Below are 23405 nucleotides of genomic sequence, written 5' to 3' on the forward strand. Positions count from 1 at the left end.
TATGTAGTTGTTAATCTTCTACTTTGTGGAATGAATTTCTCAGTCTGAGCCATGAGCTAAGGAAAGTCTTTTCCTGGCCTCGTAGCTGAAATTGAAAACGTATTCACTGAGGTAGGGGTGTGCATCTATTAGTACATGTTCACTCAGGGTCATTTTACTAAGCTGTGTTAGCATATGAATTTAGCACACTCTAACACCAGACTTTCACAGGTGCTAAGCCCATTTCTAGTGTGGCCGTTAGACATTTTTCTATTTATTGAATTTCAAGCCATGTGCTAATCTTAGCACTAACGTGCAGCCATTTCAAAAAATTAAAGCAGGAGCACTTAGCTATTTAGGAGGTGTTAAGGGCACCAGTAATGTCAGAGTGCTAGCTGAATAGTGCTTCCATGCCCATTCTCTGCCCCTGACACACCCTCTCAAAAAAAAAAAAAAAGTACTGCATTCTCAGTGCATTCAAATGGTAAAATGAATGCAGAGCATAAGTACATAAGAATAGCCATACTTAGTCAGACCAATGGTCCGTCTAGCCCAGTATCCTACTTCCAACAGTGGCCAATCCAGGTCACAAGTACCTGGCAGAAACCCAATTAGTAGTGACATTCCATGCTACCAATCCTGGAGCAAGCGGTGGCTTCTTCCATGCCTATCTCAACATCAGACTATGGACGTTTCCTCCAGGAACTTATCCAAATCCTTTTTTAAATCCACATTTGTTAATCATTGTTACCACATCCTCCGGCAGTGAGTTCCAGAGCTTAACTATTCTTTAAGTAAAAAAAATAATTCCTCCTATTTGTTTTAAAAGTATTTCCATGTAATTTCATTGACTGTCCCCTGGTCTTTGTACTTTTTGAAAGAGTGAAAAATTGATTCACTTTTACCTATTCTACACCACTCGGGATTTTGTAGACCTCAATCATATCTCCCCTCAGCCAAGCTAAAGAGCTCTAATCTCTTTAGCCTTTCCTCATATGGGAGGAGTTCCATCCCCTTTATCATTTTGGTTGCCCTTCTTTGAACCTTTTCTAATTCCATTAAATCTTTTTTGAGATACGGTGACCAGAATTGAATGCAATACTCAAGGTGAGGTCAAACCATGGAGTGATACAGAGGCATTATATTATTCTTGGTCTTATTTACCATCCCTTTCCTAATAATTCTTTGCATCCTAATAATTTTTCGGCCGCTGCTGCACACTGGACAGAAGATTTCAGTGTATTGTCTAGATCTTTTTCTTGGGTGCTGACTCCTAAGGTGGACCCTAGCATCAGGTAACAATGATTTGGATTATTTTTCCTGTGTGCATCACTTTGCATTTGTCTGTGCTAGGTCATTTTTCCTGTGTTAAGTGTGCATTAGTGCTTAATGCAGCTTAGGAAAAGGGGTCCCTTCAGTTAGAATGGCTTAAAAAAATTGATTCAATGCATGGTTAACCTATGAATGAATGTATGTTAAGGGGAAGGGGTGGGATTTGATATACCGCCTTTCTGTGATTACAAAGTGGTTTACATATTATATACAGGTACTTATTCTGTACCTGAGACAATGCAGGGTTAAATGACTTGCCCAGAGTTACAGGGGGCTGCGGTGATAATCGAACCTGGTTCCCCTTATTCTCAGGCTACTGCACTAACCATTAGGCTACTCCTCCACTCAATCAATACTTGCTCAAAGATTATTTATAAAAAAAGAATGTGTGAAACAAATATTTAAAAAATGTCCAAACATTGGGGGAAAGAAGGCCAAACAAACCAAAATTGGTTTTCCCTGTGCACATCCCTTTTATGAAGGTTTTAATGCCTTTCCACCAAAACCCAATGGGGATATGACCGTATAGCAACCATTGCCAAAATATAAATAAAATTCACATGTTGAGAGCAACTCTATAAAGGGTGACCAGAAGAAGCCTATTTAAAGGAAGATTGCTGCTTACTGCCCAGCAGGGCAAATATACACCTATATTTTAGTCATGTGCACTTAACACTAGTCATAGAGCTGGTACAAGCGCTCACTCTTAGATTGTTAAATACATGTAAATTATTGGAGTCTATAACTTGCCTGTAGATGTGCACCCTGCCCAAACTCCTATCTTCAAACTAAGTACCATTGCATTTATAGAATAGCAAATAGCCAGAATACTTGCATTTGAGCCCATATATGCATAGAAATGTGCATATATCAGTTGACTTGAATTCAGCCAGTATTCAGGTCATTTATGTGCATTCCTGGCACCTGTTTCTTGACACCTTCTTCATAGATGTGCCTACATATGGTTTCACAAGAATCTTTAGTGCCTGTTTCTTGATTGCTGGCAAGGTCAGAAAGAATCATTTGTTGCCCCTACGATTTACAGAGATTAGCAAAGTGCCTTGGCAACAGTTGGAGGAAAGTGGAGTTGCCTTCTTTGATGTATTGCTTTGGTAGTCTTAGATCAGCTTGCATCATTAGAAAAACAGGGCCATGTGGCCAGATGCAGAGGATTTGTGCTGGGAAGCTTGATTTACATGGAAGGTTCCTGCTAAAACTTAACATATTTCTATAGATGTGAGGTCCACTTGGCTGAGATGCTGAAAACAGAAAAATCTAGAAAGAAATATATTTTGCCAGTACATTTTAAAACCTTGGTTCATTTTCTAAAACTTTTATAATGTTTATTGAAACTTGATGAAACAACATGATTTTTATTATTATTTTTTTTTAAACAGGACCATGAACCTTTATTTTCAAACTGAATTGAAGTTTGGAAAACCCTGGAGTATGTAGGGCCATTGATAAACATGCTGAGGCCCAAGGCAAAAATTTGGGAGGAGGCCTCAAAACCTATTAGGCTCTCAGGCTGTACCTTCTTGAGCTTCAGGTAGGCTTGAGGGATCAAGGCAATTTTGTATCCCCCTTACATTGACCTTGGGAGTATGCCTGTTTCTGTCCCATTTCTGTCTCTAGTGCTGTATTAAATCCTTGCATGCAGAGGTGATTCATTTGAACTGCAAAACAGGGCCACTGAGAGGGGGGGCAGGGGGGACAAACTTCTCCGGGCTTGGGTCTCTAAGGGCGGCCCGGTGCCAGGGTCAGGCTGCCGGCGCTGCAGACCCCGGCCTCACCTGCCTGCCCTCGGCTCCGTCCGCCACCGGGCCCCCTGCATTAAGATCACCAGCACCTCAGCTCCGTTTGGAAAGGCAGATCGCCTTCCTTCAGGCCCTCCCTGTGTCCCGTCCCCTCACGGAAACCGGAAGTTACATCAGATGAGGGCGGGACACAGTGAGGGAAGGCCTGAAGGGAGGCGATCTGCCTTTCCAAATGGAGCTGAGGCGCTGCCGATTTTAATGCAGGGGGCCCGGTGGCGGATGGAGCTGAGGGCAGGCAGGTGAGACCGGAGAATGCGGCAGCGGGGGGGGGGGGGGGGTCCTTGCCCCAGGCCCAGCTTAGTCTCTCGGCAGCCCTGCTGCAAAATGAAACATATAATTCACTACCATCACCAGAAAAATTAGCATTTGCCTTAAACCCCCCCCCCCCCCAAAAAAAAAAAACACTTTAGCATTTTATTTACTATGGAATGATGGTGGCCCTTGCACCCTGGAGGTTTCAGTTTTGGTGCTCAGCAGCCGAAGTGGCGCATAATTGATCTGAGAGCAATTACTATAGACTGCTTTCCCTGGAGGATAAAAAGCTCTTTGCTAAAACTCTATCACATGACCTGATTTTTAACAAATCAGACTAACATTTCAAAAGTGTCAAGGTCAGTGCCAGGAAAGACATGTAGCATTTCCTACATATTACATATTTTTCAGCAATAGAACATTAAACCCTATGCACACGTTGTACTTTTTGAATTGTAGCCCGTGAGAATAGTTCAGCTTAAATAAAGTGTTGTTGTGGGACTGATACATGGCAGCTGTAGGTTGCTTAATAAGCAGCTAATTTAGCTAGCTGTATTCAAGGATATTTCCCAGATCTCCAGAACAATGAATAGCAGCGTTGTTCGAGACTGCTCACATCCTTCTTAGCCTGGAAGCAGAGGGAGGAAGCCTTTATCTGTGCTTCTGTGGCAGGAGTGCATGATTAGTGGTTAGCCTAGGATAGGAACTCTCAGGGGAGCAAAGGGGATTGAACTTGAAGGAAGGAAGGAAATACTTTGCACAGGATAAACATAGAAAGCCTCAGGAAGGTTCTGCAGATGGGCAAGAATTGGTAAATCCAAATCCTCACGGGGCCTTGGAGTTTTAAGTAAAAAAAAAAAAAAAAAGTTTTGATTGCTCAGAAAGCAAGCACAAAACAGACATGGAAACTGCTGGAGATCTGCCCTATCCCAAACTATTTGGATCATTTTATAGTGAGTGATAGAAGTTCTGATCAAAGTGTATTTATATGTGAAGAGTACAGTAGCGTCTTGAAAAACAAAGGAGGTCATAAAAAAAAAAACAGGCTGAAACATGAAACAAGTGAGGAAGGCATATTGAGCATGATTCATGAAATTCATTTCAACCCCTCTCTGGACCAAATTCTATAAAGCCTACAAAAGACCCCTTGAAGACACAAATCACCTCCTAAACTATCCTATTCTAACACCATCTTCTCTAACTCCTCATCCATCTTCTGCTTACTTTTGATTGTATCCAATATCTTGTCATGACTCTGTCATAACAACACTCTGTAAGCCACATTGAGCCTGCAAATAGGTGGGAAAATGTGGGGTACAAATGTAACAATAATAATAATAATACATGGCGCTAAAAATGATAAGCGCTAAATGCTATTCTATAAACAGCACTTCGTCAGGCACAGTATAATGCTGGGATCTGTGCCTAACTTTTAGGTGCTAGGATTTACACCAACTGAAACCTAGTGTAACTCCCTGTACCTACATTATGCACGGATCAGGTTTATTCTGTAACAGTTCGCACAAATACTTGGAATGCCCATAACCCACCCATGCCCCTTATCAGATCCGTGCACAAGAATTCACGCACACATTTTTATAGAATAGTATCTAGCAAGTTGTGTGCATAAATTCTAACTATTGCCAATCGGCGCCAATAATTGCTTATTAGCTCCCAATAAGCGCTAATTAGTTCATTACTCAATTAAATTGGGCGCACACCCAAATTTTCACACACAACTTTGTGTGCCAAATATAGAATCCGAGAGTCTGTAGGCAAGTCTGTGTGTGCCCTCATGCATGTGTGGTTGTGTATTTGCATCTGTTTTCCCTCTTTGTATATGTGTGTATCTGTGTTGTTGTCTCTATATGTGCCTCTGAATTGGAGAAAAGGAATCAGCAGTTTGACTGGAGAGGTTGCCAAACATTCTGTTGGTTTCCAAAGAAGAATAAAATGAAACCATGTGTGGTAATATATTTAGCCATTAGATGTCACTCAACAGATTTCAGAGGATGCATTTTACATTTATTATTATTATTTGTTGCATTTGTATCCCACATTTTCCCATCTATTTGTAGGCTCAATGTGGCTTACATTGTTCCGTAGTGGCGATCGCCATTTCCGGAATGAGAAATACAAAGTGGTATTGCATTAAAGTTCATAGTGAGAGTAGATTAAGCAATCAAGTATAGAGAATTCATTATCGTAATGAGAAATAAAGTGGTATTGCGGTAAAGTTCATTCGTGACAGAGTACTGAGGTAGTCAAGTATAGAGAGATTGGTTTTGTCCAGTTTCGGTATGAGTTTTGTTGTCTAGTATTTAGGATGGATCATTGTGGTATGCCTTATTGAACAGGTTGGTTTTTAGTAATTTTCGGAAATTAGTTATGTCGTGTATTGTTTTTGTGGCTTTTGGTAGGGCATTACATAGTTGCTTGCTTATGTAGGAGAAGCTGGATGCATATGTTGATTTATATTTTAGTCCTTTGCAGCTGGGGTAGTGGAGATTCAGGAATGTGCGTGCTGATCTTTTAGTGTTCCTGGTTGGCAAGTCTATGAGGTCTGACATGTAGACCGGGGCCTCCCCATGAATGATTTTGAATGTAATACATTAAGTGGGAGCCAGTGTAGTTTTTCTCTTAGGGGTTTGGCGCTTTCGTATTTCATTTTTCCAAATATAAGTCTGGCTGCTGTGTTTTGGGCAGTTTGGAGTTTCTTAATAATTTGTTCTTTGCATCCGGCATAGATTGCATTGCAGCAATCTAGTTGACTTAGCACCACTGATTGTACTAGGCTGCGGAATATTTCCCTTGGGAAGAAAGGTTTTACTCTTTTGAGTTTCCACATTGAGTGGAACATTTTCTTTGTTGTGTTTTTCACATGGCTTTCTAGTGTGAGATTTCGGTCAATTGTAACTCCGAGAATTTTCAGACTATCTGAAACAGGTAGTGTAAAGTTTGGGGTGTTTATAGTGGTGGGTTTGTTCGTGTTGTATTGAGATGAGACGATGAAACGTATTTTTTCTGCGTTGAGTTTTAGTTGGAATGCATCCACCCATGAATTCATGATTTGAAGGTATGGGGGTTTATGTTTATGGTATGGGGGTTTATGTTTATATTCCAGTTTAATATGCCACCTTTCAGGCAAGCCAAGCAAGGCAGTTTTCATAAAATCATTAGTAAAAGGAAAGGAGCGCCAATCAGTAATAGGACAGAGGAAAGTATAGGACATAAAGTAAGCAGGACAAGCCCAGAGTTCAGAGAAAAACATTCACAGGTTAGCCATCCTAGCAGCCCACAGCATCCAGGGATTGTCCATAGGCTGTGGTAAATAGCCAGGTCTTTAGGCCTGCTCTAAATTTAATGTGGGAGACAGTGGGAGGGCTCAATACACAAAGACACAGGTATGGTTATAGTTTATTAAAACTTGTTATACTGCTCTAGCTGCCATGGCAGGGCAGAGCAGTGTACAATCTAAAAACAGAAAAAGGAAAGGAACTCCCATGTATTCAAAACTGGAGAATAGGAAAAAAAAAAAGCATAAACAGGAGAAGGTTTCAGAGGTCCCTTACTGTATCACCCTGGGCTGTCTAACGAAGTTTGATCTCCTAATGCTTCTTTGAAGAGCCAAGTCTCCAAATTAGGCTTGAAAGACTTAAGACACTAAGACTTAAGTGATAGGTCACTGCGAAGGGGAAGGGGTAGAGTATTCCAAATGTGGGGAGATAGGAAGAAAAAGACAGTGTCTAGTAGTTTCTAAATGGGCAGATTTTGGGCTAGAGAGTACTAGGCGATGATCGTTTATAGAACGAAGAACTCTAGAAAGAGAATAGGGTACGGTAAAACTTGAAAGGTAGTCGAGAAAACCAATTCTAAAACCCTTAAAAGTTAAGAGAGCTATTTTGTAAGTAAGCATTTGAGCAAAGGAGTAATATAATCTGAATGACAGGCCTGGTAAAGGAGTCTGACGACAACGTTTTGCAATAGACCAGTGTAAATGACGTAACGTGCAGTAAATAGAGAGGATGAGGGTATGAAAGCTATTATAATCAAAGAAGTGGCGAACCATCCGCAACTGATGAAAAGTAAAAAACCAAAGATTTGATAAATGTGAGATGTGACATAGGGAATGAAAGGAAGGAGTCCAGAATTACTCCTAAATAGCGGAAGGATGACACCGGTTGTTCCATTGTAATGGTGCAGTGCCAAAGAAGGCCAAGTGCCTTGTTGATTCCAGTCCTGATTGTCTTGATGAAGGGATGTGAAGTTGAAAGTCCTGAGCACACCGTAGGGTTCTACCAGGGGCACAGGGCCGCCGAGAGACTGAGCAGGGCCCGGGGTAGGGTAGCTGCTGCTAGGCCCTCCCCCCCCCCCCCCAGGACCACCACATAGCCAGACCACAAAAATTGGGGGGCATAGCCCATAGTGTGTGTATTGGGGGGGGGATGTTTTGCCCCACCTCCCTGTCCCCTGCCGCAACTCCACATACCTTGGCTGGTGGAGCCCCAAGCCCCCGCCAGCAGAAGTCTTCCTCCAACACTGTTCTCCACCGCATTGCCTGCCCTGTGGCTGCTTTTCCCCTCACATTGCACACCCGGGTCCAGCCAGGAGCAGGAGAGAGGCAGACTCTGGCACTGGGCCCCCCATTGGATGCTGGGCCCGGAGAGAATCTTGCTCCCCCCCGACCCCCTCTCAGCAGTCCTGCAGGGGTTATAGGGTGAAATGAAGGTAGCAAAATAAGAACAGGTGGTAATATAGAGAGCAAATGCATGAATTTTAAACTGAACTCGGAAGGTAACAGCCAGTGATGGTACATTAATAACGAGGTAACACAATCGTGTCTTTTTGCATAAGAAAACAACAGTATTTTGAACGGATTGTAACCATCAGGTTTAAGATATTGACATATACAGGCTAGACTGTACTGTCTTGGGTCAGAGGAGGCCTGTCCCCTGGGACCCCAAAGCAAGCAGAATCAGCCTTCTTTAGTATTACTATTATTACTACTACTTATCATCTCTACCATGCTGTACACAAACATGAAAAAAACAGTCCCTGCTCAACACAGCTTACAATCAATTCATGACAGGCAAACAGGATAAATAAGGGATTAAGTGGTTTAGCCCAGGTATTTGATTATTTCCAATTTTAGCACCCTAGGCAGTTGCCTTTATTGCCTATGCCAAACTCCCGACCTGTTCTCCATTGCATAGCACACTATAGCAAACTGCGCAGTTCAGCCACTAGGAGGGTAATTCTATAACAGGGCGTCTACTATATGAGCTGGTTATGGTGTCTAGCTTAAGCCTATTCTGTAAAGAAAAGTAGGTGCTAGCACAAGTGGCAGAAAATCTGCATACATTTAGCTAGAGTAAATATCTGTGCCTAGATGTATGCACGAGTACACATAAGTTAGAGTATTCTATCATTTATGTACGTACATGTGTATTCTGCCCATGCACATGCCTACCAGAACAGCATTCTAAATATTTGCTAAATTATAAAGAACAGTGTTGGATTTTTCAAGTAGATTCGGTACAACCTTATGGTTTAAATACCGAATTGGACTGGTGGTCTCTGGTTTGACTTTTGTTAAATGATGAATGACAATGGATTATGGCCGATCAATCATGTGTTGTAGTCATATGACTACATATTCAAAAACGGGTGAACACCAGTGCCATTTTTATGCGATAGATGCTGAAAGAATGGACCACACATTACTCCCCGGATTCTATATATCACACTGCCATTTCTGCATGGAAATTGAAGCATATTCCATAATACTACATGTAACCTAATTGGTTAACAAGCCAATCAGTGCTGATAATTGCTAATTAACAAGCAATTATTGATACTAATTGGCATTAATTAGAATTCATGCACAGAACTGTCTAGGTGTATCCTATAATGTACTATGTGTAAATTCTAAGTCGCATAGTTGAAAGGGGGCATGGAATGGATGGGTCATGGGTGTTTCTAGAATCTATGGGCATTAATATAAAATACACCTTGTCTGCGCTTAATGTAGGCGTCAGCATTTACACCAGGTTTTACTTGGTGTAACTGCCCATTACTAAATTTAGTTGTACGTATGGGCGCTTGGTGTATTCTATAAACCGTACAGAAATTTAGGCTTATTCTACAAAGTTTACCTAAATTGAGACATACTTTATAGAATGTGCTTAGTCGAATTTCATTTCGGCGCCCAATTTTTAGGGATGATATACAGAATCTAGTCCTACATGTCAGAACCAGAATGTTAATATGCTAGCAATGTAGGATATGATTTTGGGATGATTATTTTTTTCTCTTTGGTATTGTTGTTTTACAGCAGACCACTCCCCTGAAGGCGTGAATGAAACACTGGCCATTTTGGCAGTGGATCCGGCTGAGCAAAGATTTAAGCTAAGTGTGGATTTTCATAAATTCCACAGGATTGTGAATTTTTTTTTTTTAATATGAAAAGTTTTGGAAAAAAAGAAGAAAATGTGGAATAAGAGAATTGAAATAAAAATTATATGATGCACTAAAATATAAAGGACCAATGACAATATAGCTGAGCAGTGAGCAGTATATTCTTTATTTGTTGAGTTTGCCGTCTCTGAGGGTCCTATTCACCAATGGAATGTACTGTGGATAAATAATGAATTACTGTTTAGACTGGTTCCTCTAGTTAAATATATAGGAGCACAAGAGGTGTAATATCGCTGGGTGGTTTTGGAGAATGGCACTAGAAAAGCAAAGCACATACTTTCCAGCTAACTGGTATTTACCCATGTAAGTACCCAGTTGCGCATGTAGCACAGTAGTACATGAACAGAATATTTATGTGTCTTCTTGCTGCTTAAAGTTAAGCAATTCCTTTATAGAATTACCTATCAGGTGCCATTGTGACTAGTTCTGATCCACAATGGTAATGAAAACTGAGCTAAGCGGTGAGCGCTAAACGCAAGAGACAAGGGGATGTGATCTGGTTGTGTTTCGGGTGGGATTAGTGCAGGCCTAAAAAATACATGTCCATTTCCCATTTCAGAAGGGGAAGGCACATTCATTTTGTGTGGCGCTGCACTGGAGAGATTAGGAGTGGTCTCCTCCTTAATACCATAGTGTCTTTTATTCCACACCCCTCCCCTTCAAAGTAATATCAGAAAGGGATATCGGGTTCTCTGTCAGCTTTGGAAAACATAGATGTGTGTTTTTAAAATGGCAAATGAATTACAATCTGGTAAATAGAGAACGGAAACATAGGCACCCCGTATTAGAGGCTTAGCCTCCCCAGCCCAACTGTGACCTTCCCCTGCTGCCCCCACAAGCGCAGGGCTGGTGCAGCACTGCAGCCAGGCAGCTCTCCGACGGTCCCTTCTTCCTTCCTGCTCTCAGCTCCCCGACCGGCAGCCCTCCTCCTCTCCGTTCCTCCCTTCCCCGCCCGCAGGCGTGCTAACCCTTTTACTTTCTGTGGCAGCGACGTCAGTAAACAAGGCGGCACTGCAGGCTCGCCTCCAGCTTCTCCCTTCCCTCTTCACACAGTGTCCCGCCTTCTACGATGATGCATTTCCTGTTTTCGTGAGGGCGGGACACTGTGTGAAGAGGGAAGGGAGAAGCTGGAGGCGAGCCTGCAGTGCCGCCTTCTTTACTGATGTTGCTGCCATGGAGAGTAAAAGGGTTAAATGCTTGAGGGGGGCAGGAAGAAACGGAGAGGAGGGCTGTCGGGGAGCTGAGGGAAGGTAGGGAGAATCGCTGGACATAGAGGGCAGGGCAGGGGGAGAGAACAGATCGTTGGACATGGAGAGAAGGGGAGGGCAGGGGGAGGGAAGAGATCGCTGGAGGGGAGGGCAGGGGGAGAGAACAGATCGCTGGACATGGAGAGAAGGGGAGGGCAGGGGGAGAGAACAGATCACTGGAGAGGAGGGGAGGGCAGGGGAGAGAGGAGAATTGCTGGACATGGATGGATGGATGGAGGGGAGAGAAGGGGAGAGCAGGGGGAGAGAAGAGATGCTGGACAGGAAAGGAGGGGAGGGCAGGGGAGAGAGGAGAATTGCTGGACATGGATGGATGGAGGGGTGGTCAGGGGAGATTCTAAATAAGAATTACATAACCACTGCCCCTCTCACTTATTGTAAGAAAAAGAAACTATTTACTGATCCGATACAGCTTGAGAAACTTATAGAAGGGATGCCTGGTATTAAGTCTATTTAATTTCTTTATTTTAGTAGACATGAGTTTGTTACCCTGTTGACCCTGTTGAAATTTTAGATGTTGATACTTATAAATTGGCTGCTCTCACAGTACATAACCACTGCATACACATCCATTCCTAAATATATTTTAAAATTGGCTGTACGTTAGCAGATCCTGTTCTAAAATACTAGTGGAACTTGACATGTCATAACCTGGAAATTTCAATTCCAATTTGCATGTCCTTTCTGAAATCCACCTCATAATATATATTCACTACTATGAACCACTTCTAGCAATTACTATCAGAAAAACGTCATACCAAGGGCCTTGTTTACTAAACCTCACTGTAGGTGTGCTATTGTTTTTAGCATGTGCTAATGCTAGAGACATCCATAGGAATATATGGATGTCTCTTGTGTTAGTGCACACTAAAAACGCTAGAACGCCTTAGTAAACAGGGCCCCAAACATGTTATGGTTCCTGTATACAAATATTTCCTAATCAAAGCATATTGAATTCTACTTATTCAGAGGTAATAGAGAGCACTTTTCCTACTATTTACCCCACACTTTTAACTGAAAGAACAATTAGAAATAGTAAGAATATATATATATTAAGAATAAGGAACCATGGAGTCTTCATTGCGTAACTCTCACACTGTTGTAGCAAATCCAAACTAACTCCATTTCCAAACTTGCCTTAAAAAGGCTCATAATAAGATGAGTAGAATCTACCTGTATCCAATCAGAATAGTTTAGATGAGTCAGGTATTTCTGAATGAGAATTAGGCTCTGCTGTGTACAGTGAAAGTGAAACAAAAGTTTAAACATTCTGAAGAGGAAGCTGCCAAAAGAACACTGGAATAAAGTTATTCAAAGGTACAGCTTGGGGGAAGACTATAAGAAAATTTCAATGTGTTTGAAGATCTCTTCGAACACTGTCAGATCCATTATTGTAAAGTAGAAACATTTTGGCACCACTAAGACACTACTACTACCTCAATCAGGTCACCTTTCCAAAGTCAATAGCCATGGGTTGCGGACAAACTGATGAGGAAGGTCAGTACAATAACATTTTATGCTCTGTTGCATAGGATTTTTCAGTTCTTGGTAGAACTTTTCTTGGGCAATTGAATGGTTCTGACAACCTTCCTTATGTTATCTGCTGGGGAGGTACTTTTATAAGAGAGAAGATCTGCCAGTGAGCGGAAAACTCGAGCACCCCACGGTAGAAACAGTAATGTGTAAAAAGTGGGAGTACGACCAAGGATACCAGAAACTGGAAGATGTTCTTAAATAAAAACTTTATTGAAGGTTTGAAGACTCGACACAACGTCGTGTTTCGGCCGTCATACATATCATATATAAATGTACTTTTTATAGACTCCTGATGCAGGCCTGACGGCCGAAACACGACGTTGTGTCGAGTCTTCAAACCTTCAATAAAGTTTTTATTTAAGAACATCTTCCAGTTTCTGGTATCCTTGGTCGTACTCCCACTTTTTACACATTTGAGGTACTTTTATAAACATTTTTGAAGGTACGTATGGGCTTTTATAAAATTACTTTTGGAGTTACACACATAAAAGTACATGTGGCACGAAGAAGGAATGTACTTTTATGGGACCTGCATGTAGACGTGTCTAGGGTGAAGTAAAAATAAAGCATTACACAATAAAAAAAAAAAAAAATCTCTCATATACTCATTTCTATTATCATATCTAATGGAATTGCATATCCATGTTCATTCATTTTAAAAATCCACTGTCTTTCTACTACAATATTTTCAATCAGAATAAAATTCCAGCTGTAGTCTCCCTTTAAGTGAAGGACATTTCCTAAAGTCAAAGTAATCCCACATCAACCTCATTTCTTTTGGTATGAAATTTCAAATAACGGGACGTGTACAAGAAAAAGCTTGATTCCTAGCATCTTTATATCATATTTCTGAGGGAGAGAGTATTACTAATAAAAAAAATCTAGAGAAGAGCAGAGGACCCTGATGGCATATAAAGTACTAGCTTCTCCCTTGTGTTTACAGGACCAGATATGAACAAACCCATAAAGATAGTGATCAGAATTTAAGGCTTAGATCTATAAAGATCAGGTGCCAAGGAAGGGTCTTCAAAGCATGATATGACATGATCTCTCAATTTTAGACCCAGTGAAATCCAAGCTGCTGTGCCATGGATGTGCTGTAATCTGGCCACCTGTTTCTTATAGGTTACAACTAACAATGAATTAGCATAATGACCCAACAATCATTGCTGCAGATTCCTAATAATACAAAGCTGAACAAAATAAATCCTTAATTTCTTTATTGATATCCTGTGGTATTTTCCCAACAGTTTTTCTTTGTTATACATGTAATTGTTCCTGTAACTTCACCACCGACTGGGGCCATCTCTATCATTGCTGACCTCCTAATCCCAAGGATCTCTGTCTCTGCTGAATAAACTAATTGACAGATTGTAATTTTCAATCTGCTTATACAGACGGTCTGTTCATGGGTCTTGTAACTGACTAGAGCTCTGTGGTCAAATTTATTTCAGGTTTCATGCAAGTAAACAAACACATTGAAGCAGACAATCTGGGGCCTGTTTTAATCACTCCAAGCAGATCTGTCAAATATAATTTGGCACCAATTTCCCCCTCCTTTATAATTTCAACATTTTTATTGTGTTAGTCTTCAGTTTTTGATTATTTGAATCATTTGCATGGTGCATGTTTATACACTTCTAAACTAAAACTATGTGGCACACCTGACTTTAAATAACTTTGTGGTGTAATATTAACAATTTTATTTTTAAAATGTTTGTACGATTTTAGAGAGTGAAGCCTTCTATTTTGGCCACCGTTTTGTGAAATGACAACTTCATTGAACAGCCTGCAAGACCATCTGATGCCTTCACAAGCACTCTGTTTTCTTGAAAAGCGTATGTAGAAAAAGACAGTATTTTGAATAATGACAGGAGAATGGAAATGCAAAATTTGAGGAATTGTTTTAAAAAAAAATATGAATTAAACTAAGAGATTTTCTTCAGATTAATGACTGCAGTGCCAGCATCAGCCACTCAGACATTGCCATGGGGTGGCCCTAAGACTCGATTACTCCACCAAGAAAGTTTCATGTGCAAGTTATTAATATCACAAAGTGACATGGAGGCTGGAAAAGGCCACAATCTTCTGTGCTTAGGAATCAGCGATCCTGGGTCCTAGCTCCAGTTTTGCTACTTAATGTGGTTATTGTCTCTTTCTGGATCACTGTTTTCCTATCTCTAACAGAGATTTAAAGCAGCAGTTTTCTTTTTTTTTTTCTTTTCAAAACTGTGCTGAAATGATCAGGACCCTGTTCTGTGGATGCAGCTCTGCAGCATGTGTGTGTCCAAGTGATGTGTGAAAACTTTCAGCCCACTGTCAGAGATGAGGTTCGATATCTATTACAAATAAGATGTACCATGGGGTGCGCTGAGGCATTCTGTGGTAATTTTGGGATGTGCACGTGCTACTCACACAAATTTTTTTGCATTGGGGAAAGAGAGTGGGCGTGTTCTGAGCTAATTGATTAGTTTAGCTACATTGCTGCATACTAAGGGACTCTTTTATTTATTTTTAATTTTGTTACATTTGTACCCTGCGCTTTCCCACTCATGGCAGGCTCAATGCAGCTTACATGGGGCAATGGAGGGTTAAGTGACTTGCCCAGAGTCACAAGGAGCTGCCTGTGCCTGAAGTGGGAATTGAACTCAGTTCCTCAGGACCAAAGTCCACCACCCTAACCACTAGGCCACTCCTCTGCTTACAAAGGTGCACCAAAAAGTGGCCTACGGTAGTGTGGGCACGTGTATTGGATACGCGCTAGACCATTTCTCCAGCACGTCTGGGATAACGGGGGGGGGGGGGGGGGGGGGGTTGGGTCGGGAAATGGACAAGCGGCAAAATGAAAACCAGCGTACGTCTATGTACAGCCTGAGCCCTTACCGTGGTAAGGGCCCACAGACTTAGTGTTAAGGGCTCATATATTACCCATGTGGTAACCATCCAGCATGCGCCAACTGCCAATTACTGCCAGGAACACCCCTGCGGTAGAAAATTATTATTCCTACCGCATGTTTTTGGTGCATGCCAAACTCAGAATTACTGCCAGGTGCACGCACTAGCCAGGCGGTAATGCCGATTTGATATGTGCTGCACACGCATAGGCCATTATGCACCTTTGCAAAAGGGCCCCTAAGCAGGGCCGCCAAGGGGGGGGGGGGGGCAGGGGGGCAAAATTCCCTGGGCCCAGGACTCCAAGTAGGGCCTGGCACCGGGGTCTCTCGCCCTCTCCTGCTCCCAGGCCACCGGTGCCGCAGTCCCCAGTCTCCATCTGCCTACCTTCAGCTCCCTTCTGTCTGCCACCCGGTCCCCTGTATTTAAAAAAAAAAAAATCTCGAAATCGGCAGCGCAGTGCCTTCTGTGTGAAAGCAGCAGATTGCCTCAAGTGGGCCTTCCCTCACTGTGCCCTGCCCTCCTCTGATGTAACTTCATATTTCTGCGAGGGCGGGATACAGTGATGGAAGGCCCGCCCTAAGCGATCTGCTGCTTTCACACAGAAGGCGCTGTGCTGTCGATATCGAGATTTTTTTTTAATGCAGGGGACCGGGTGGCAGACAGAAGGGAGCTGAAGGAAGGTAGGTGGAGACTGAGGACTGCGGCGCCAGCGGTCTGTGAGCAGGAGAGGGAGGCGGGGCGATCCTTGGGGAGGGGGGCTGGGGTGGCCTTGCCCCGAGCCAGGCTCAGTCTCTCGGTGGCCCTGCCCCTAAGTAATTAGTGCTTGCTTAGCACGAGCTCTAACCGCCTACATAATGGATGGTGGTCAGACTCATGTGCTAATCTGTTTAAATAGCCACACGCTAATGGAAAAATCAGTGTGACCATTAATATAAAAAATTTTACCCCAGTGGTAACAATGCTCTTAGCGAGTGGGAAAGACTCATGTAAGAGTGTGCTAAGGCAAAGAGCCCCAAGGTTTGACCCACAGTTATTTATTTTGTTTTGGAGTTTTTTCATTGTGAATGTAATTGTAAGTGAGTGAAATATTTGTTGAGATCCTCATCAGATTTTTAAAAAGTGATATGTGTTGTTCTTTTCTAGTATTGTATGTAATAATAATAAAGACCTTACTGAAACTCCTATATACCAAGAAAATCATCCTTATAAATATGTGATAAAATCTATAAAATTGCAACAGTGGATTATATTGTTGTCAAGTGACTGTATGATGGTGCTGGGTTTTTGTTTTTTTTTTAGCAAACTTTCAAAGTGTGGACTATATTAATACTTTGTCCATTTTTTTCATGACCAATCCTCAAAAAGGTGCCCAAACTGACCAGATGACCACCGGAGGGAATTGGGGATGACCTTCCCTTACTCCCCCAGTGGTCACCAACCCCCTCCCACCCTAACAAGTTTTTAAAAAAAAATTTTGCCAGCCTCTATCCCAGTCTTAGGTGTCATACCCAGCTCCATGACAGCAGTATGCAGGTCCCTGGAGCAGTTTTAGTGGGTGCAGTGCACTTCAGGCAGGTGGATCCAGGCCCATCCCCACCTACCTGTTATACTTGTGCTGGTAAATGTGAGCCCTTCAAAACCCACTCGTAACACACTCTACCCACCTGTAGGTGCCCCCCTTCACCCATAAGGGCTATGGTAGTAGTGTACAGTTGTGGGGATTGGGTTTTGGGCGGGGGTTTGGGGGGCTCAGCACTGAAGGTAAGGGAGCTATGCACCTGGGAGCAATTTGTGAAGTCCACTGCAGTGCCCCCTAGGGTGCCCGGTTGGTGTCCTGGCATGTGAGGGGGACCAGTGCACTACGAATGCTGGCTCCTCCCATGACCAAATGCCTTGGATTTGGTCGTTTTTGAGATGGGCGTCCTCAGTTTCCATTATCGCCGAAAACCGGGGACAACCATCTCTAAGATCGATCATCTCAACATTTAGGTCGACCATCTCTAAGATCGACCTAAATGTTGAGATTTGGGCGTCCCCGAAACGAAAGATGGACGCCCATCTTGTTTCGATAATACGGGTTTCCCCGCTCCTTTCCCGGGACGTCCTTATTGATGGTCGTCCCTGTTCGATTATGCCCCTCAGTGACACCTAGATCTTTTTCTTTGGTGCTGACTCCAAAGGTGGACCTTAGTATCAGATAACTATGATTTGGATTATTCTTCCCAATGTACAAAACTTTGAATTTGTCCACATTAAATTTCATAGATGCCCAGTATTCCAATTTCCTAAGGCCTACCTGCAGTTTTCACAGTCCATATGTGTTTTTAACAACTTTGAATAGTTTTGTGTCATCTGCAAATTTAATCACCCCACTTGTCATTGCAATTGCCGGATCATTTATAAATATGTTAAACAGCACCATTCCCAGTACAGATCCCTGCACTACTCCACTATTCACTCTCCTCCATTGAGAAAATTGGCCATTTAATTCGAACCTCTGTTTTCTGTCCAAAAACCAATTCCTAATCCACAACAGAACATTGTTTCCTATCCCATTACTCTAATTTTCTCAGATATTTCTCGTGAGGGACTTTGTCAAAAGCTTTCTGAAAATCTAGATACACTACATTAATCGGCTTACCTTTATCCACGTTTATTCATGCCTTCAAAGAAATGAAGCAAATTGGTGAGGCAAGACTTCCCTTGGCTAAATCCATGCTGACTCTGTCCCATTAACCTATGTTTATCTATGTGTTCCGTAATTTTATTCTTTATAATAGTTTACAGTATTTTGCCCAGCACTGACATCAGGCTTACTGATCTGAAATTTCCCGGATCACCCCGGAACCCTTTTAGAAATTGGTGTTACATTGGTCACCCTCCAATCTTTAACAACAGATAACAGACCACTAACAGCAGATCAGCAATTTTTTTGTTTGAGTTCTTTTAATACCCTATGGTGCATGCCATCCGATCCAGGTAATTTACTACTCTTTAATTTTTCAATTTGGCTCAGCATGTTTTCCAGGTTCACCGAGATTTCTTTCAGTTCCTCCACATCATCATTCTTGAAAACAATTTCTGGTACAGGTAAATCTCTTACATCTTCTTCCATAAAGACTGAAACAAAGAATTTATTCAGTCTCTCTGCTATGGCCTTGTCCTCCTCCCTTGAATGCTTCTTTTGCTCCTTCATGATCTAACGGTCCCATGGATTCCCTCACAGGGTTTCTGCTTCTGATGTACCTGAAAAAGTTGTTACTGTGAGTGTTTGCCTTTATGGTAAGTTTCTTTTCACATCCTCTTTTAGCATTCTTTATCAATGCTTTGCATCAAACTTGCCAGTGCTTATGTTGCTTCTTATGTTCTTATGTTCTTCATTCAGGTCCTTTTTCCATTCTTTGAAGGATGTTCTTTTGGCTCTAATAGCCCCTTTCTCTTCACCTTTTAACCATATTAGCTATCATTTGCTCTTTTTTTTTCAACTTTGTAAACATGTGGAATGCATATAGTCTGGGATTACAAGATGGTATTTTTAAACAATGTCTATTCCTGATTTAAAATCCTAACCTTTGCAGCTGATCCTTTTAGCTTTTTAACCATTTTTCTCATTTTATCATAGTCACTCTTTCGAAAATTAAATGCTGCTACAGTAGATTTTCTTTCAGACATCACTCCAGATAGCTCAAATTTGATCATGTTATGATCACCGTTTCACAGCAGACCCAACACCGTTATCTCTCAAACTATGCCTTGCATTCCACTAAGGACTAGATCTAAAATAGCTCCCCATCTTGTCAGTTCCTGGACCAGTTGCTTCAAAAAACAGTCATTTATTATGTTTAAGAATTTTACCTCCCTAGTGTTCCCTGATGTAACATTTATCTAGTCAATATTGGGGTAATTGAAATAAAAAAAACTATACATAATATTCTACTTAATTATCTATATCATAGGACCTGCTGAAACCACTAAAAATGTGGAGAAAAAAGACCTCAGTAGAGGAAAAGAGATACACCTAATCTATATGGCAAAAGCTTCAATATAGAGGTGGCTCACATTAATCATTGGCCATTTGAAGATTTTTGACTATCCCAGTCTAGAAAGACTATTTTTATGTTGTAGTCATGTGAATATTCTTGATTGTGGCCCTTACCCCTGAAGCAGCAAGTACAATAAAACAGGGAACCCCTGTTGGGATTTTGGTTACACTTTAAAGATAAGTATTAATTTGCTCAGAAAGATTGAACATTTATAAGTTTGATGGCTTTTTTTTCTTCTATAATAGTTGTGTTCTGTATGGTTTGGACATTTGCTGAACAATTAGGATTGTGGATTTTCACCATATTAGATATATGTGGAGTTTTTTTTATGACCGATGATTAATGTGAGCCACCTATATATTGAAGGATTTTGCCTTACAGATTAGTTGTGTTTCCTTTCTTCTACTGAGGTCTTTTTTCTTCACATTTTCAGTGGTTTCAGTAAGTCCTATGCTAAGTAGTATATTATTGTCACAAAACCCTAGCTACCCACCTGGAGTTACCCCACAGTCACTCAGAGGGTCTATCCCCAGCACAGCTGGGGTCCACCTGCACCTGCTGCTTGTCCTCTTCACTAGCACTCTTTTCCACCGACTGGGTCACAACTGCCTCTGGGTGAGTCTCCCACTCTCAAATTATCCCCAGTGATTTCTAGGTTACTGGAGGCCACTCTCCCAATGGTTCCATAGTTCCGAGAGGACACTCACAGACTCAACACACAAATCACCAGGATTCTTTATCAGTCCAGACAGGCAGAGTCAACAAACTGAAAATTGTTTATTGTCTTAAAAATTGAACAGTGAAACAGAAAAAGTGCAATCGGCAAACAATAACAGGTAAGTGAAATATAGATCAGTTATAAAACTATCTGAACATTTGTTTCCTTTCAAAAAAGTACCTGAGATCCAGAAATACACAGATTATCAAATATAACTGATCACAGGGCCTCAGCAGAAAGATCTGTCTCTCTCTTCTCTCGGGCTAAGACTGGGGAAAAAGCCAGTAAAATCCAAATGAAATGAGCTCCTGGTACAATCAGAGCCCAGAACAATGATCTTTGAAAGTATACTGCAGACTGCCTTTCCAAAAGGCTTAAACAAAGAAAACAGATTTGGTTCTGCAGCAGCTTCAAAACAAATATGCACACCTGCTGGCCAAACTAGAAAAATACACTTCAGGAAATACCCAAAACATTTTACAGGCTTAAAACACAATGTTCTGTCACAATTATGTATTGATTTCTGATTGAATTCTATTGATTCTTTATGTTTATGGTAATTTAAATCACCCATTGTTATACTGTTGCCCAATGTGCCAGCTTTCCTAATTTCTGTAAACATTTCTTAACCTGTTACTTCTGTCCTGGCAGATGGTAGTACAGTCCTACCAGAATACTCCTTCCCTTAACACGTGGCATTTCTATCCATAAAAATTCTATGCTGCTATCTTTCTCATGTAGAATGTTGATTTTGTTTGATTCAGTTCCCTCTTAAACATATAGTGCAACCCCTTCCAATTTGATCCATTCTATCATTTGGATATAATTTGTACCCTGTTCACCCAGAATCCCATTGATTGTCCTTGTGACACCATGAGCTTGGGTTGGGATTGGGCTGGTAAAGTAATACAGCTAGACAAAGGGGTGAAACCAAAGATAAATATTTATTCAAGGGAAATCTCAGGCCTGTTCCTTTCACAGGGTCCGAGACATAGGGTAGTCTTTGCAGCCTCTGGCGGTAGGCCAAGCACAGTCTGCGACTGCCGGTGTTGCCACGTACTAAACACAGCCAATAAGTCCAAGGTTCTTCCCCGAGGTTCAGGTCTGGCTCCAGCCAGACCTCAAAGCAAAACTTATGAAGCTCAATCTGGTAAATCAAATGGCTTACCTTAGCCAGGTCGTGATTATGGAACAATACCTTCTTTATGCTGGGGATTTAAATCTTCTCTCCCTGGGCCTCCTTATCTTCAGCGTTGCTCTCTTTCATATACTCCCAGGTATGGGCTCCGTTCCTTTCAGCTCACTTCCTCCTGGCGCAGGATTAATGATCTTAAGGTAGTCCAGGCTATTGGAGGAACTTTTCTTAAGGGAGAGGGGGCAGTGTTCTGTAGAACCCCCTCACAGTCCTCCTTCTACCAGGTCTCTGAGATGCCTATTATATTTACTTCTTTATTTATTGCTATATACGCTAACTCTCCCATCTTATTTTTTAGGCTTCTAGCATTTGTAGACGGACACTTCAAATTGTGTGTTTTTTTTTTTTTCTTGCATCTTCAAGCTGCCTAGAAGCTGATGGGGATAATTTACTATTCAGATTTTGTTTGCACATTTCTATTTCTAATGGAGGATCTTATACTGTATTTAGTGAGGGTCTGTCTGTCTGTCTGTCTGTGTGTGTTTATGGAATAGGATTCTATTAGCTTGTAGTTTTCATGTAGGGATCTATCACAATCTGATTTATTTTGTCTTTCCAGTGGGAACTGAATTGGTGGATTAGAGCCTGGTACAGTATTTGCAGTGTTCTTTGCAGTACTTTGTGAGTCCTGGAAGTTCGTGCTCTTTTGGTAGGACATATTTTCCATATAAGTGCTATTTGTTTTCTTGCAGGATTTTCAGAATTGTTTGGGTTGTCTTTAAAGCCAGTATATCAATAAAGCTGTATTCAAATGTTTAGTCACTGTGGTCAAGTTGTATGTTTTAATGAATCCCTAAATGAAGAAAAAAATGACACAATTTCTGCACGGTACAAAATTTTAAACATAAGATCTTTCTTCAAATTGTTAATGCATATTTATTATTTATTTGCTGATTTTAAGAGATTGAAAATAATAAAAAGTGATATTTCATGTGCAAAGCTTTGGACACCTTTGCAGTGAAATCATTATTACTTTTTTTGTAAAGTTGTTAATAAAGCTCAAAAAGCAGATTGACTCTTTAAGCCTTGAATTAGTCAGCTGAAGACAATTCCACAGAGAACAAATATTCTGACCCTTCTAATCTCTCAGGTTATGATGATTGTTCTAATTTCAACAACAATGGGATTCCCTATGCAGCTGGCTGAGCAGTTGAAAGTGAAGATAGTCTTCACATGCTTTGTAAATATTAACTATTTTTAAAAAAATCTCGAAATGCTTCCAGCAATTTCAATTGCCAAAAACATTGTTAGTTACATGGAACTGTTGAAGTCAAAGCACAATCTACAAAAACAAGAGAAATCTGGTTGACCTGGCTAAACATTGGTCAGATTTACAAAACAGAAACTTTAGATCATTGCAAAATGATCTGTTGAAAAGTTTGTCAACACTGGAGCAGTGGTCTACAGTACTGTGTGTACAACAATGATCTGCATGGGAGAGTTCTCAGATGGAAGCCTCATCATCGTAAAACTCATTTCTATAGTTTGCAAAAGAAAGCTTTGATAAGCTTGAACAAAGTACTTCAGTGAAATTAAAATTGAACTGTTTGGCCACAATTACATATGACACATTTGGAGAATAAAGGTTAAGGGCATTTGAAGAAAGAACACTTTGCCAAGTGTTAAGCACGGGGGTGGATCTATTATGCTTAGGGGATGTGTGTTTTCCAGTAGTACAGGAAATATTATGTGGGTGGAAGGAAGAGTGGATTCAACTAAATATCCAAGCAAAAAAGAAGAACCAAATTCCACACTCCTCAACACAACATAGGAAACAGTGGAGATGACCAACGAAACAGCACAATAACCAATGATGGGATAATGACTTTATTGATTGGCTTTGATACTGACTCGACATGGGCTGTGTTTTGGATGAATGGCCTGCATCAGGACAGG

General features: G+C 41.3%; 1 long non-coding RNA gene across 1 annotated transcript; it reads right to left on the minus strand.

Moving 5' to 3' along the window:
* Positions 1-872: 872 nt before the first annotated feature.
* Positions 873-9528, minus strand: LOC115464809. Its single transcript, XR_003941274.1, has 3 exons — positions 9438-9528; positions 4831-4835; positions 873-884 (listed from the first exon to the last, which is right to left on the minus strand). It is a non-coding gene; the product is annotated as an uncharacterized LOC115464809 (long non-coding RNA).
* Between the last annotated feature and the right edge of the window lie 13877 nt (positions 9529-23405).

The sequence above is a fragment of the Microcaecilia unicolor genome, chromosome 3, assembly GCF_901765095.1.
Source record: "Microcaecilia unicolor chromosome 3, aMicUni1.1, whole genome shotgun sequence".
In the NCBI taxonomy this organism is placed as follows: domain Eukaryota; kingdom Metazoa; phylum Chordata; class Amphibia; order Gymnophiona; family Siphonopidae; genus Microcaecilia; species Microcaecilia unicolor.